We start from the raw sequence: 12,436 nt of genomic DNA, 5'->3' as shown, positions 1-12,436 counted from the left end.
AGTTTGGCCCTTATTACGTGGCGTATACATGTTTTTCCTGTGCTTGACTATCTTTTGTCTGCGTACTGCAGCTTGTTGTATTTTACACTTCATAAGGCGCCACACATTTTGGGAGACAGGTCTGGACTGCAGACAGGCCAGTAGTTTAGTAACCGCACTTTTATTATGAAGCCACACTGTTGTAACATGTGCAGAATGGGGTTTGGCATTGTCTTACTGAAATAAGCAGGGGTGTCAATGAAAATGACGTTGCTTGAATGCCAGCGTATGTTTCTTCAAAACTTCTATCTACCTTGCAGCATTAATGGTGCCTTCACAGATGTGTAAGTTACCCATGCCATTGGCACTGACACAGACCCATGCCAGTAGAGAGCCTGGCATTTGAACTTTGTGTCCATAAAAGTCTGGATGGTTCTTTTCCTCTTTGGCCAGGAGGACACGACGACCACGATTTACAAAAATAATATGAAATGTGGACTCATCGGACCACAGAACACTTTTCCACTTTGCATCAGTTCATCTTGCATGAGCTGGGTGTTGTTGATATGTTGGTGCTTTTGATTAGCAGTCGAATTTTGAAGTTGTGCTTACGGAAGTACCGCTGAACTGTATTAAATCACATTGGTTTTCTGAAGTGTTCCATGTGACGATCTTTACACATTGAGGTAGGTTTTAGATGCAGTGCCACCTGAAGGATCGAAGGTCACGGGCATTCAATGTTGGTTTTCGGCCTTGCTGCTTGCATGCATTTTTTTCTCCAGATTCTCTGTACCTTTTGATGATATTATGGATGAAATCCCTAAATTCCTTGGAATCGTACATTAAGGAACATTGTCCTTACACTGTTGGACTATTTTCTCACGGACTTGTTCACAAAGAGGCAAGCTTTGCCCAATCTTTGCTTGTGAATGACTGACCAATTCAGGGAAGCTCATTTTGTACCCAATCAGGGTACCCACATGTTCCCAATTAGCCTGTTCACCTGTGTGATATTATACACAGGTGTTTGATGAGCATTCCTCAACTTTCTTAGTCTTTTTTTGCCACCTGTCCCAGCTTTTTTGGAATAAGTTGCAGGCCTGCAGCAATAAAATTCAAAGTTAATGATTACTTTCTAAAAACTATAACATTTATCAGTTTGAACATTGAATGTCTTCTCTTTGTAGTGTATTCATTTAAATATAGGTTCAACATGATTTGTAAATCGTTGTACTGTATTCTGTTTTCAACACAACGTCCCAACTTCATTGGAATTGGGTTTGTAAACAGTCTATAAATCAGGGGGCGAACTGACTGAGACTCATCACCGGGAGAGAAAATTAAAAGACTCGGACAAGTCAGAATCCAGCAGCCGGTCGTATAAATTCAGATCTTCCTCGTAATCCGAAAAATCTGAGTCCAACAAGATATGTGGTGGTGAGCAGGTCATGATTGGCAAGTAATCAAGACACACAGGCAGTGCAGGTGACAAGGTAGGAGAGGACGATAGGACGGAGTTCACTCGGATAGGGTGTGCTTGGTCCGGGAGCGCCGGGAGGCAGACAAGCACCATGCACGACAGCGTGGCCGGCGATGCTGCGTCTTCCCTGCTGGGTCCTGTTTTGGCCAGTTCATTCCGTCACGATCCAGCGACACGGGGGCGGATCCAAATACAGGAGTTCCAGTCAATGACAATATTCAAAGTGGCTTTATTCCAGAAATAGGTCGATACCAAAAGGCAGTCCAAAACAAGGCAGAGGCACAAAAACGCTAGGCTAGAAGCAAGGTCCAAAAACATGAAACAAGGTCCGATGACTATGAGACAAACTAAGAAACTTGACAAGACGTAGTCAAACTTAAAGGTCACAGAATAGCTGTGACTAAGGATAGCTCTACACTAGAGTTTCGCACAACAGTGGGGAATCCACCATGCAGCAAATTCAACGCAACGAACTGGCAAATGCCAGTGACAAATTCCAAACCTAAATGGCTAGTCAATTAGAGTGCCGAATGCAAACCAGCTGTGACAGTTGTCAGAGGTGGTACCGCCCTGAGCAGTGGCCCTGCCACGCCCCCCACGGCAGCAGCCAGGCCTTGCTCATGACAGCCACTATTTATGCCTTTCAAAGAAGAGTGCCTAAATCACGGACTATTTTAAATACACCACAGAAGCAATTCTGGAAGCTGCTTTAAATATATTTCGATAAACGTTATCTACCACCTGAGAATTCCTGACCAAGTTTGATGACACTGTGGGTTATTAGATGGCAAGAAACCTGGGGACATCTCTAACCAAGTACCTACAGTACATGTAGCCCATGTCACTACCTAATGTGTATCAAACTGTGCCTGTGGTCTACCAGAGTTGACGAAGCAATATCCACACAAAGGGAGGCTGGGATGAGATGAGGGGAGCTGTTCCGACGTGGAGGAAATCCTAAATGTAAATTCCTTCCTCCGTGGCGGACAGATCCAAGGATTGGGCAGATCTCATTCCAGCCATGTACATACCTCAAAGACATGCGGAGTTTCTCATTTTAGGGCTCATCCAGTTTTTTTGCACATTCAACATTCTTTGATAATAGTAACTGGGTCAAACTAGCTCTCTCATATTCCGCTCACATCATTTCCATGGTGAGTGAACTTTTGAACATTTCCATTGTAGTCTTGAGTGCTGGAAAGAGGAGAGGACTTCAATTCAGCAAGTGAACTTTGGCGAATATGTTTTTCCTCCGAGAAGTGGAAGGAGTTAGACTACTTACAAAACTGGGATATGGTAATACTGTCGAAGAGTGGGGAATGATACTCTGCATTAAATATGTCCCAATACTCACCTAAAAGACAAATTATCAAACTTGAAATCTAAATGTTACAACAATTCTGTTCTCCTCATCATTGAAGAAAAATACAAGAATAATTCATACTGTGCGAATTCAACATGAGATTACAGATGCTGCTATTTACTTATAATGAGTTAGCATACATACAGAGGACATAAAATGGTAAAGAAAGAACTTAAATGATTTTACTGCAGAGTCTACTTACTATCTCACGCAATATGACATTACAACAGAGCCATATGGAGCATGTAGTCAGAGGGGCAATAAAACCCATAATAAACTGCAGACAGCAGTAAATAGAACATGCAGTTTAGCTGGTGGTGAAAAGTACTGATGACACATTGACTTTGTCAAAGAACTTAAAAACCAATTTTATCATTGAAAAACTTATCAAGAGTTCCCTGGCTTGGTGAAGAGACTGTGGTGAGGCTGTCAAATGAAAAGAATGATGCAAACTTAGACAAGATAAGGGAAGAAAATCTTAGTAAAGGCTTCTGGCAGTTATTCGAATGCCACACAGAAACCTGGGGCAGGTCACAGTGAACTGTCTTTAGAAATGGATGATCGGCTTAGCATTAAACGGTATTTTACTACTTATTCATGGACAATTTGGCCACTTTATATTTTGTGAGTTTGACACGGGCGCATTCCTGTCCATCCTTCGCCACTTCTGCTCATCACGGACAGACTGCATGACTAGGTAACCTAGATTAAGCTTCTCAAGGGAGCAACACAGAATAAATCCCAACAGGGATCACATTTATATACATTTGTACAAAGACTCCCGGGCTCAGCAGTATGTCTTATGAAGTTAAATGAAAACTCAAATACATAAATACAGTACCTCCCTAAACTTTTCTACAGTAAATAATGTTTTCCAAAAGTTCAACAGAAATGAAATGTTAATCGTTCTTTCATCTTTAATATCGTTATATCTGAGTTTCCAGGTTCTGCAGCATCTCTTACAAAATTAACAGAAAATTAAATAAATAGTAAGTAAACCTAAACTGTTCCCTGAAGTTTACCAGTTTTTTTTTTTAATGAATCTCTTAGTGGCAGATGGATTTTTAAGGAAATAAATGTCGGTATGAGTCAAAATGTCAAATATCACAGTCAATAATCAACCTGGCAAATAATTGGTTTATTCCTAGAAGGAGTTAAGCCTCAATTATCACCCCAAGCAATGTGTTAGCATTCACTTTTTTGTGGTATTTGGTGCCAAAAATTCAAAACTATCTTTCAACACTAACTTCTAACGCATGTTACTGATGTTATGGTTAATAAACAGTTAACTTTTGTATGTCTCTGATGTGGCGAGGCCCATACAAAACAATTCCGAGCAAAAGCACTTGTTCACTTAACGACCCCACTGTGGTACGGTTGAGTGAGCTTGTTACCTCACAGGCTAGCTTGTTAGCTCATGGGCTAGGGAAGGTCAAAAATCGTTAACTTTCCCTTAAGTGGCTCTGTTGTGTGCATCTATTTGCACTGCATGAAGCAAGGCTGTGAAGTATTGGACAGAGCCAACGGCAGTCCATTGCCGGTCCACGAGCCTATTAGCAGCTAATACGTTCTAGCCTAGCTGTTAGTAGCAGGCTTCTTGGCAGTGGCGCCATCCAACCAACAGTCAACTCTTCTTGCAAGCCGTGTGCACATCACCACAGTTCAGTACTAAATTGTTTTCAAGCTTAGCACGTTTTCAGCACTGCCCTTCAAACATATTTAACGTATTTTGAAACAAAACACAACAATGATTTATTTCAACTTTCAAAGCTTGCATTTCTTAATATGTTTGTCAAGTCTATGTAAAAATATCCATCCATCCTTCCACTTTCTGTAACGTTTATATCCTCACTAGTATCGTGGGCGGGCTGGTGCCTATCTCAGCTAACCCTGGGCGAGAGGCAGGGTGCACCCTCAACTCGTTTTTTTTTTTTTCCAAAGATTTCTGAGAACTGAAAGTAGTTATTTTGGGCTGGTGTTGATTTCTCTCTCCACCTTTTTATAGATAGGAATAACTTGCTGTTTTTGTTTTTTAAAGGAAACACCATTTTACTGCTGTTTGGCAATATTGATCATATAATACTATTTACTTATACACACTAATAAAAAGTGCTTTTGCAGTTATAAGTATTCAAAAGTCATTTATAGTGTATTTATTCATATATTCCTCAATTTGTTTTTTTCTTGGCTTGTGAAGTAAATCTCTTTGTAGTAGTAAGAGAATTCCTATACACTGTTCAAAGGTAAATCATTAAGGTGTATAATCTGAGCGTTTGAATTTTAATTTAAAAAGAGCATCATCCTATATCTTCTGCATTGTGTTATTCTATGATATTTTGTTCATGCTATAGCCAGTAAACATGGTGTAAATATTCAGGATCCTGATGGATAGTTTGATTATTAAAAGTGCATTCTATTTAAATTTGATGAGATACCGCAAGAAAATACAGTAGGTAGAAATACTACAATATTACTACCTTGCTTTCCAAAGTAATATAGTATATTATAAACAAATTAAGCTATTCGACCTTTTTGGCTCAGCTGTGGTCTCTTGCAGGATAACCATTAGTCTGACGTTAGACTACTTAATCTCTGGAAAATCTGGGTACATCAATCTGCCATGACTTGTTTATATTTAGGTTGATGTTGTGGCAAAGAGATGGAAAGAGAAGTTTTTCTTCCATTAATCCTTAGCTGCATCACAAAGTGATCATCCAGCCTTTTGTCTCATGGCAGATTGTTCTGCCAGTCCGTCTGCATTGCTAATGTGAAAATGCCAAAATCAACTAATCCCATCCTTCACCTCACCACCTTCGTATCTTCCTGATGAGCTCACGGAGTCATTTATTCTGCCCCTTTGTCTCTCCTTGAGGACTTGAGGAGTTGAGTTTGGTTCTGGCTTTCACTTTTAGAGTTTAAGGAGACATGCATCCCCCCAACAGGAGAGACAAAGCCTGTAGTTTTAAAAGACAGTCCTTATGACAATTTGCCAGGAAGTGAAATTCATGTGTTGTTATTTTTTTTGCAACGAATTACAAACAACTTTATCTATCTTTAATGAAAGATAACTTTTCAGCGCTTTCTAAAAACATAATTTTCACTCCACCTGACTTCCTAGGGTGCTCCACAGAGTATAGGGAAGATCAGAGACTGGCCCTTTCTTAGTCCCAACAATAACCACCAAGTGGGCTGCAAACAATGCATAAGTCAAATGTGGGTAGAGCCTAAAAATGTCATTCCTATGCTGCAGTATTTTTACATCAGATCTGACGAGCTAAGGACCTCTTCAAATTTGCTCTTCACATGATTATTTAAGTGCAGATCGTCCTCTTGTGGAGATCTGTGCTTTGGTTGGCCAAAACCATTCCTGGTATCAGTTTTAATAAGAAGCAACGTAATCGGGAGCACAGACCGACACAGATTCCCCATGGGAAAAGTAAAGCAGCACAGCTGACTCTGGAGCTGACAACCAGAGAGCATTAAGCACATTGCGGCCCAGTGCAAGAAATCAGTGAACCATGACGGTTTCATTTCTTTTAATAGGGCTTGTTTCTCTCAAGCAGGCTTCCTCATTCAGGGCTCTTCGTTTGAAGAAACGTCTTTTTTTCCTATTGTAGTGGAAATGAACAAACTCATTTCAGGAATTCATTTCCTTTATTCTTTAAATCCCGGACCTCATTGGGCTATTTTAAATGCCATACACAGGGATGCAGTTGTTGCTGAGAGTCCCAACAGACCGTGTGGAACTTTAATTGGTTTACTTAACCTTCAAAACACAATGAGCAGGCCATAATGAAGGGTACGAGTCAAGGCCATGTAATAAAGCTGAAGACGGCACTTCAACCAATGCTGCACACGCACATTCCTTAACACACTCCCAGGAACACGGCGGCATTTGTGCTTTAACACAACATCAAGAGCTTGTTGACAGACAGAGAAAAGCATTCATTCTTGGCAAGTGATTTTCATCAAAAACATGACAGCAATATGGTGACCTGGTGCTGTTCACCTAAATGTTGCATCCCAGAAGGGAAATGATTTGAGTATGTGACGTTTGACGACATGAAGATGTGCAGTCAGCAGCTTCTTAACACAAAATCTACCTTTTTTTGTAAGATTCACTCATTGGCTAAAGCCAAGTTAGATCCGATGCGGGGTATTTTGACAAAAGGCTTTCAGAGAGACGACATATCTGGCTCTCCGATAAGACATCGCATAGGACTAAAGGAACCTTGTCAGGACCAAAGGGGTGACATTTTCCCTGAAAGCTGAGTTAGCTTCTGTGAGTATGCAGGGCAGTGTGTGCATGTTTGTGTTGTGCATATCTGATGACTATTTTTAATGAACTGGCATACTTCTCAGAAATATTGCTGTGTCAGGGTATAGCCTGCCTTTTAAGGGCCTCTGAATAAGTTATGATATTTGGAGAGATAATGAGATGGAGGGAAAGCGATAGAGGATGAAAAAGGAGCTGAGATTGTCAGCCAGAAAGTCAACATAAAGTGACAGATGGAAGGTTCAGGCACTTTTCAAAGTCAAACTGATTACTTCTCATTCAAAAAATATTCCTTACAGCAGTGATTCACAAAGTAGGGTACACTTGTGGTTCACAGACCCCTCTAACTGGCTATGTACAGGTCAGTTGTATTGAACATTTAAAGTGGGACTGTCATCCCTATAACCTTCTAGAATAGATATTGTGATGAAAAATACATATAACACTATTCACTTCATTGTCTATACAAAAAAATATATAGGAGCCGATCGTGCGTCATCCATGCGCAAAGTTGCGCAATTGAGTGTCCCTCGACATCCAAGTGGTCGCCATATTAGTCGTGTCCTCTGTCCTTGACGTCATCGTCACTTCCGCCGTTGAAAACGCGCAGTCCCTGCTACTATGGAAGCCGAACAACAGAGATATTCGGATTTTTCCGACGCCCCTTCTGACTCCGAAGCTCTTTTCGAAAAGGACAACACCACACAACTAAGTGAAGTTACCGGGGCAATATTACACTATTGTTAAGAGCCCTCAGGGCAATATTACACTATTGTTTCGAGCCAGATTCGGATGATATGCGATCACGGCCAGACCACATCCCCGTCCGATCGACTTCCGCAGCGGAGATGAGCCATCGCGGCTCATCGCAGGCGGCCGGTGTGGTTTATGACAGAGCCGAGCGGTGCTGCTTTAGGGGGTGCTCACAGACGCCGCAGTACTGAGCAACACAGTCGAGCCGGGGAGCTTTATGCATGCACGCGACTGAGTAACGCATTCTCGGCTGGGTTCTTCAGAACTGCCCCCGTCGCAAAGCCCGACGCGCAGCCTTCGCAGAAGCTGTGACCGCCGAACGCGGCGCCTCAGCCGGTGTGGCTGATTTTCTGAGCTGGTGGCATATAAGGAGGAGGTGAGCTGAGCCATGCTGCTTTTAGGGGTATGTTCAAAGCCGCCGCAGTACGCGATGAACACTATCGAGAAGAGGCTGAGTGAGACATTGTTGGATGGGCGATGCGCACATCGACACAATTCATACGCGGATCTTTTGTTACGTTATGAGAGAGACCGATTACGTGGTCCGCCCCAAACTATTATTTTTTTTTAGTAGCTGTATGCGCACATCGACACATTTCATACACGGATCTTTTGTTACGTTATGAGAGAGACCGATTACGCGGTCAGCCCCAAGCTATTATTTTTTTTAGTAGCTGTATACACACCTACCTGTTATTTGGAACCCACGAAGCTCTCGTCCTCTGCACCCGTGCAATCCCTTTTTCACAACGAACAGCATCTCTTTCAAACTTATGAAGGGCATTTCCATTCTCCGGAGTATTCAAGCAATGTCCAGCAATGCAATGAGACGGCATTTTGGCTAACACGAAGGAAACACGAGCAACCTTCCCGGAGGTAAAATTAATGTAAACAAACGAGTCCACTAGGGGGGCCCGCTGTCCTTTACGTCACTTCCTGCTTCTTCTCGAAAACAAATCCCTGAGAGGATTTTCATGGCGGGAGTTACAAAAAGCTGTATACGTCAAAATCATGTGTTGGTGTGAAAAAATACATGGGACCATATTGGTTGTGGGTTTTTCATTAATAATATACCAAAAATCATCCATTTCATGACAGGCCCACTTTAAATTCAATACATTTGTAGTTAAGCGGCACAGTGAGTCAACTGGTTAGAGTATTGGCCTCATAGGTCTGAGGACCGGGGTTTAAATCCCAGTCCTGCCTGTGTGGAATTTGCATTTTCTCCTGTGCATGCGTGGGTTTTCTCCAGGCAGTCTGGTTTGCTCCCACATCTCAAAAACATGATGAGTGCGACTGTTGTCTGTCTCTGTGTGCCCTGCGATTGGGTGGCAACCAGTTCAGGGTGTACCCTGCCTCCTGCCCGATGAATTGGCCCCAGCACTCCCGCAACCCTTGTGAGGATAAACGACTCATAAGATGGATGGATGGATGGATATATTCAATGACATTGGTCAAAATCGGGTGTGGTCAACATGCAGCTCTTGGAACCTCAGTCTGGCTTATAAAGCACCACGTTATGTCAAAAGTAGTTAATTCTCTGGTGATTGATCAGCTGATTTTCCTTCTTACAAGAATGAGGAAGTACAGATTTCAGTGAACCTCTCGATGGGTTATCTTCAAATGGTGTATAGCAATCCAGCTCCAGATGAAGTCAAGTTCTTTAGCAAACCCATGGTCAAATTCTATTAAATAAAGGAAGTCGCAGAGCTGTTTTTTTTTTTTTTTGGTCATATGCTGCTGTTACAGACTGTGTATGCAGCTTCAGTTCTACGGTAATTGTTGCAATCATATGACCATGATGAGCCATTAAACCATTTGTTACTTACTGTACATACATTTAGGAATGTTCATCCATTATGGTCGTTAAATGGGATTAAAATAGTGTCATTTATAGTACAGAGAGAAATTTATTATTTTCATTAGAAAAAAAAACAGTGTACAGTAGTTGGAAAAAAAGAAGATGATCAATGTTGTGAAAAGGAAATTAGCCATTTTTATATATTTTTTTAAATCAAAGCTATTTAAGGTCTGGACCTTTACCCTTAGGAATCCCTTACAACTGGACCCTTCTAAATTTGGATTGAAAATCGCTATTCTAAATTTGACAGATTGATCTGACATCTCTATCTCCACACAGTCGGAAAGAGGAAACTATAATGCAACAGAAAACTAATAATAACAATAATAATAATGAGAAATCATTACAATAACTTCATGAAGAAGAAGACGAGCCTCCAATTACTATTCAGTGCGTTGCTGCCATCCAAGCATTGTGAAATGGTGTTGTTTTGGGGAAAACACAGCAATTCAGTTCCCTCTATTTTTGAACCAATAATAATTCAGTAGTAATCAGTAGTCAACAGTCATATTTAATTGGAGTCTTTTAAAGTGGGATACGCAAATGGACCAAAATGAATCAATTACTTTAACAAAACAATTTACAAATTACTTTCCCTTTCCTTTCATAAAAGCATAAATAAAACCAAGAGAAAGCACTTGAGTCACTTCCAAGACAGATGTGGATCAGCTGCAGCTTTTTCAAACTAGGAAGTTACACCTCCAAACAAGGTATCCAAATTAAAACTGTGAAATAGCGGTACTGATCAGAAGTCACCTTTGTGCATGATTATACAGTCAGGGGAAGAAGATCTGGTTTTTAACCTCTACTGAATATTAATATATAATGGACTGCCATGCAGCGTGAAGCCTACGCAATGAGAAATTGCAAAACAATGGTGAAACATTGTACCGCACAAAGCAATTTGATCAGGAAAAGATGGATTAACCAGTGTTTGTTCAGTTACCTTCCATAGCATTCGTTAGAGCGTGTCACAGGTGCCGAGACAATGTTGTGTAGAACCCAACACACAATGGTCCTTGCGCTGAGAGAGGCAGTGTAAGGGGCAAGTTTAAAAACAAATTAGTTCATTTCCAGTGATTGAACCCGTGCCATGTCGACCACCTGGGTAATTTAATATGCTGCTCTTTTTCTCCAAATATCATATTTGACGTTATTTCTACTCTCTAGTGAACACAACAGCAATTATTTTCTGTGGCTGGCCCTTTCACACTCCCATTCACAATTCTTTTGTGCTTGTCCATTCAGCTGTTGAAAAGAAGCGTGATTGTTAGATTTATCGTACTGCAGCCATTTTCAGTCTGAGAGCTCAAGTCATTCATCTTGTAGAGTACAGGTGAACACACATAAAATATAATGTGCACGCTGACACCAGAAAAGACATTTTTCCACCAACATTGACTGCTAAAACGCGGAAGTATCCAAGTTGAGAATATGAGGGAGATTGAGGGAGAAAGAACTAGGTGTGCAACAAAGTGCACAGTTGATGGCTTCGGAAATATAAAGTTACTTGTTCTTGGGGTGAAAAACCAAAACATTAACCTTTGAGGGTGCGCGTTCTCATGAAATAATACTACAGCAGATCCACAAATTAAGTCAAGAGGGTGATACTGGAAATGCCATTCACTTCAGGTAAAAAACAAGCTAATAGAATACAGAAAAGACAAGGGGACGAAATAGGCCAACTCTGGGTTCACCTCAGTTGGGCCTCTTGATCTGACCGCGACTTAAGAGGCTTTGATATGGATAGTGACTGTTTAATGGCGATGGCAGTGATAGTCTAATATGAGCCTGAAAAGCATCATGGCAAACGCCCTGGGAATAAAGACTATAACGATCATCTTGCCACATATAAAGGCTCATATAAACATGTATTACACTCATATTTCATCACAATATTGGACTTGGTTTCAGGGTCTCCAGCTTTATTATTGTAAGATCTGTGTTTTGTTTTATAAAACTCACATTTTCTGATTTCATGATTTTGTACACATTTACAAAAATTAAAAATGTTTATTTTTCAACAGCAGCCACTGATGGAGTAGTGATAGATTCACCTGACTTTGGCGCAGGCAGCGTGGGTTCAGTTCCCACTCAGTGACACCATCTATATGTGCCCTGCGAGTGACTGGTGACCAGTTCAGGGTGTAGTCTACCTTTCGCCCGAAGATGCCTGGGATAGGCTCCAGCAATTCTGTGACCTTTGTGAGGATAAGTGGCTTGGAAAATGGATGAATGAGTATTTCAGAGAGAAATGTGATTAGCATATCTGCCACACATTCAAGAGTTTTAGGATTAGAGTGTCGATTCTGTCACGGTTGGGGTCAGTGAAGGCAAGGCCTGGACGACCCAGGTGCAGGGAAGAAGGGAGGCAACCCAGGAGTTCAAGTGTCTCAACAAAAGGGTATTTAATCCCAAAAGAAGGCAAACAAGGCACATGAGTAAAAAAGGAGACTAAACAAAATAACAAAGAAACCCTTAACTAAACCCAAAACTAGGAAAACACAACTGATGACTAACATGACACAGACACAAATAAACATGAACAGCGCCATGGACAAACAACCGACCGACAAGAAATGAAAAAAAAAACTATGCAGCTAAATACACAAAGTGCCGAGACAATGAGGAACACCTGGTCAAGACACGAGTGGCTGGACAGAGCTGATTGGTCAACACAAGGTAGGAGGTTCAAGAGAGCAGGTGGACACAAATTGTCATGGC

The sequence above is a fragment of the Syngnathoides biaculeatus genome, chromosome 11 (genome assembly GCF_019802595.1).
Source record: "Syngnathoides biaculeatus isolate LvHL_M chromosome 11, ASM1980259v1, whole genome shotgun sequence".
NCBI classification, from domain to species: Eukaryota; Metazoa; Chordata; class Actinopteri; order Syngnathiformes; family Syngnathidae; genus Syngnathoides; species Syngnathoides biaculeatus.
Note: the sequence above shows the minus strand (reverse complement) of the source record.